Genomic DNA, 5,080 nt, shown 5'->3' on the forward strand with positions numbered 1-5,080 from the left:
CTACCAAAATCCCACTACGCTAATATTAGTATACAGCATCATAACTGTACACTTGGCCCTCACACTTCTATATATAAATAATCTTTAAATTTTATTTAAAATTAATTTTTAATGTCTATACTTTTAGTTCTTTTTATTTTAGCTATACATTGTAGAATTGTATTTGGTAAAATAGATATAGATTGGGGTAAAAATAATTCACTTACTGAGGAAGATATTAATATAATTTTACACAATATAAAAAGACTTGCACTAAAATTACATGAATCTCATCTTTATCCACAAAATTATATTGATACTGATTTAATAGATATTGATGGAAGTGGTGTTGTTATAAAACTTTAATGTTTAACTAGAAGTACTCCATATTGTTCTACAGGAGTTTCAACTGGAAAACCAGTTTTAGATGATTTTTGCCAAAAATTAATAAATGAAATAATTAGAAAGTTAATAAATGATTTATTGCAAGCATTTTCTAGTGAATCTAATAATTATCTTATTTGATATATATTAGTAACTCATTGGAAACCCTTAAATTATTTAGAAAATATAAATATTGTTTTCAAATATTTTGAAAATTGTGATATTACTTTGACTACTTTAAGTGCTGGTTTCTTTGATCATATTTTATATAAATTTTTATATAAAAAATTTAATTTTATATAAATTTTTACAATCCCCAAATCGTATGAATATACTATATATCAAAATGAATTGTAAACTTGCATTTTTTCTGGAAAAACTAATTTATGGGAATCTCCAAATAATGAATATTTTGGAGAGTGTTTTTTAGATCTGCAAAATGATGGAAATTTAGTGTTTTACACTTCTAAACTAAATGTATTATAGTCTCCCAATACGTATTGTTATGAGAAACCAAACTGTTTACTTTTAACTTATATTACTGTTGAAGATAATTGTAAACTGGTGAGTTACTTGACAACATATCCAAGCAGAGATTGGTGGACATTATATTATTCTAAAAATATTGGCTGCTTAAGCTAGAATTGTCTTACTGAATAGAAAATAATTTGCTCTTCAAAATGCAATAATATTTACAAGAATTGAAGAATCCGTCCTCTTCATTCCTCTTAGCAGCCAAGGGGGACCTGACTAGAAATCATGTGGGCTTGCCTGCGCAGGTTCGAATCCAACCTTGATTTTCTTCATTTTCTTTTAATCACCTTACTTTGTTTATGCATTTTGTACAAGTAAAACACACAAAAGTAAAGAGACCAAAGTAACTGGTCCACATCGTCCTTAGTTTTTTCATCATCTTCAAACACTTTGTGGTTCCCCCTGGCGTCATCCATCAGATCATCCCGCATCTCCTTGCTATCTTCCTGGATCTTGTGCTTGATTATCACTTTCCTCCCCACCAAGTTCGTCTCCACCACCGCTACCTCTTGTATCCTCGTCATGCCACTCGATGTTCCTCCTCCTCCTCCCGCTGCCACCGTCTTCTTACTCTTGGCTCGCGGCACCGCTGTGGATGCCAGCCTTGAATTTCCTCCTCCTCCTCCCAGCCTCATCTTTCCCTTCCTGGGCCCCTGGACCAAATGCTCCGGATCACTGCCATCGCTAAACTCGTCACTGCCATTGTGCTCCACCATCTCCTCCTTGACATGCCCCCTCTTGAGATGGATGTTGAGCTTGTACTTGTAGAAGTAGTGCTTGTCACAACCTTTGTGAGGGCATGTGAATGGTCGATTGCCGCCAGTTGCTACTGCTGGTTAGAGAAAATCTGGGAAGGGACTTGATGTATGCTCATTCTCTTCTGAACAATGGATATGATCTAAGTAGCATCTGAAGAATTTTGGATGTACAAACGGCAAGACACAAGTGACGAGACAACGACAATGATGGTGACGATGGCTTACCTTCTTCTCTAAAGGAAACAGAAGGGAGGAAAAAATCCACTGGCATCAAGTCTTTGTTGTTTTTGCAAGTGCAGTGCAAGTTTTAGTGGCATTTTGCTCAGCCAATGTGACATCTAACTTGCTTAAGATGCTTGATTCATATTCTCTCTAACGGGTTTAATGAAAATTAAACCAAATAAAGAGAGAGAACCACCATAAATGGTTTAATAAGTCTCTAAGTTGGAGAGACTATGCTCCTTAGAGGATGGATAAGGTATAGTGAGCCTTTAGTGTGAAACTGTTGACAAATATTGGCTGGGTATCAAGGATGAAAAAAATTGGTAATCCATGATGAATTTACTTTATAAAATGGTTTATCATTCAATAAGAACATCAAACTTTGTATATGGGTGGTGGAGTTGTGAGACACAAATCTCTAGTAGTGGTTGAAGCAGTAATTCAATAAGTATAACATGTATAGACTAAAGGCTTTGAATTGGAAAGTCGAAAGTGGGAGTGGAACTCCAAACGAAGTGTTCAAGGGATGAGTACAAAGCAATGGATGAATGAGTTTTTTAAAAGGGATATAAGAAAAGACTCACACATGGCAAGTGTTGTGATACATAAAAGTGTCAGAAACAAGTCTGAAAGGAAGTCCAAGAAGGAGTCTAAGGAGTTTGAGAAAGACCCGAAATAGAGTTCGAGATGGACCCAAGGTGAAGTCCGAAATGGACCCCAAATGGAGTCTGAGATGGACCCAAGATGGACTTGAGATCGAATTCAAGATAGACCCTAGATTAAGTCATAGATTGTAGCGCATGTGATTATGAGATGAAATTTAAATATACTGTCACCATGAATCCTTAAAACCTTGGGGGATACATGGGGATAAAATAGGCACTAAGGGCTCTCTCATCAAGCAATTGCCCCTTTTCTAGTTAGCTTAAGGGGAGAGAGATAAAGTGCGCTACGTGTGGTATCGAAGCAAATGAGGGTGAGTGTAGTGCATATGATCATAGGATGAGATTTAGATATATTATCATTGTGAATCCTTAAAACCTTAGGGGATAAATGGGGATAAATAAGGAGAGAGATAAGGTGCACTACATAGATGGACCTGAGATGGAGTTTGAGGTTGAGTTTGAGATGGACCTGAGATGGAGTACAAGGTCAAGGCCAAAAAAGATATTGAGACCAAGTTTGAGTTCAAGTCTGAGTCCAAATCCAAGTCCAAGTCCGATAGTGAAAGCCCAAAGCATTTGTCTCCCCAACCCTAGAGGGTTTGATAAGCTCTAAAAGTATAGTAAGGGGGAAGACTCCAATGGAGCTAGTTTGGCCAAGAAAGACCAATATGATCAAGGAAGGTTATACCTATATGTTTGGTGCTGATATAATCACTAAGGAGTTCAAGGCTAGAATAAATACAAATAGACAAGTAGGGTAACTTGATGAAGTGTTCAAGAGCCAACATTAGCTCCCCTAAGAGATTAAATGGTCGCTGCTCCAAATTCAAGTGTGAGTAGCATTACCTACTTAGATACTTGGCATGGCTCATTAGAACCTTGCTCTAACCACATGGCTAGAGCACCCAAAGGCAGAAAGTGGGGGAGAGTACCCACAAGACTCGCATAGGACCACAACATTTCAAAATGTCATTCCAAAGTACTAGACTGTGGAAAGGAAAAGAAGTACTCCAGACGGAAGGTGGGGGAGAGTACCCACGAGACTCGCATAGGACCACAGTGTTTCAAAATGTCATTCCAAAGTCCTAGATTGTGGAAAGGAAAAGAAATAGTCCTTTTGTGCTACAGTCATATGGTGAGGAAGTTCCAAAAGTTGGTGGGACTTAATGATCAGGCTTTTAAACCTTAACTCAGTGGTAGTGTTGGCAAGTATGGTAGTGGATAAAGATTTGGTGGGAACTGAAAAAGGGACATTGGGGAAGGGTGTTCCCTATGTCTTCTAGCATTTTAAAGATGCTAAAATGTGGTTGTGGGATGATCACTCATAGATAGATGGCCTACTCTTTGAAAGATGGGGTTTGTGATGTAGGTGGTCTTTGACCACCGATGTAATATAACTGAATGGGCATGGCTTTAGCATAATGGATTGATATCTTAGTGGTACTTTAGTGTTGGTTATAAAATTAAACACGTGGAGCACTTGGTAAGTGGCATAGATGTCATTTACAAGGATAGCATGTTCTAAGTCAAGAATAGGACATATGGAAATGGCAAGTGAAACTCCTTCAAGTGGTCAAAAGTATTGTTAAGTGACTAAAATAGAATGGAAAATTTAATTGCTTACATGATAAAGTGTAAATCAATCAAATACCTTTGTCTAACAAACTTAAAATTCAAGCAAGAGTTAGAAACATATGCTAGAAAACTCTAAAGTATTGAAGCAATTGAGCTTTATAACAAAAACAAAATGATTCAAAAATCTCTAGAATTGTTCAAAAAAATCTGGGAGTGAGTTATATAATAATAGCATTAGAAGTTTGTTGATCCAAGCCAACACTTCAAATTGCCATTGTAGTGCCTAAGTTATCTTTTAAATATCACATGTTAACCAAAACTACATAAAAACATATATATGGATGAGCATGGTTTACACCATATAGTATATTTATGCATGTTCAACTAGTGTTTTAAGGGATTATTGAAATTTGGTATTGCTTTTACATAAGGACAATTTTAACTCTACACGAAGTAAGATCCCAGCTGCAGGGACAACTTTTCTTCAACCATTTCTGTAAGAGTTAGAGCTTCTCTTCAAAGAAGGTGTAGAAGTCATATATTGTTTTCCAGGAGGTTTTGAGTATTGCCAATTATGCTAAATCAAAGAGTTATTTATGTGATTCTTGAATTTAATCATTTTGCATAATGCAAGATTCTCAAGATGTCAAATAGTGATAAAATTAGATGTAGGAGATGCCATTAGGAGACAACTAATGCGAGTATTTTATCTAAATTCATAAAGCTACATAAAAGGATTGAAAGAATGGTGTTTGAAAAACTAAAACTATAGAGCTTGATGGTTTACAACATATAAGAGAAGTACAATAAAATAAAGGGATTCAAGGAAAGTCATTACTATTGAAACTAAAAACACATATTTATAACTAGATATTTTTCTTACTATTTTTGTAACTTGTTTTTGCAGACTCTATATTTTAGAAGCATGCATCATGGAACCAATACATACTCTTGCAATTAACA

This window comes from Selaginella moellendorffii, unplaced genomic scaffold, assembly GCF_000143415.4.
Source record: "Selaginella moellendorffii unplaced genomic scaffold, v1.0 SELMOscaffold_17, whole genome shotgun sequence".
NCBI lineage: Eukaryota > Viridiplantae > Streptophyta > Lycopodiopsida > Selaginellales > Selaginellaceae > Selaginella > Selaginella moellendorffii.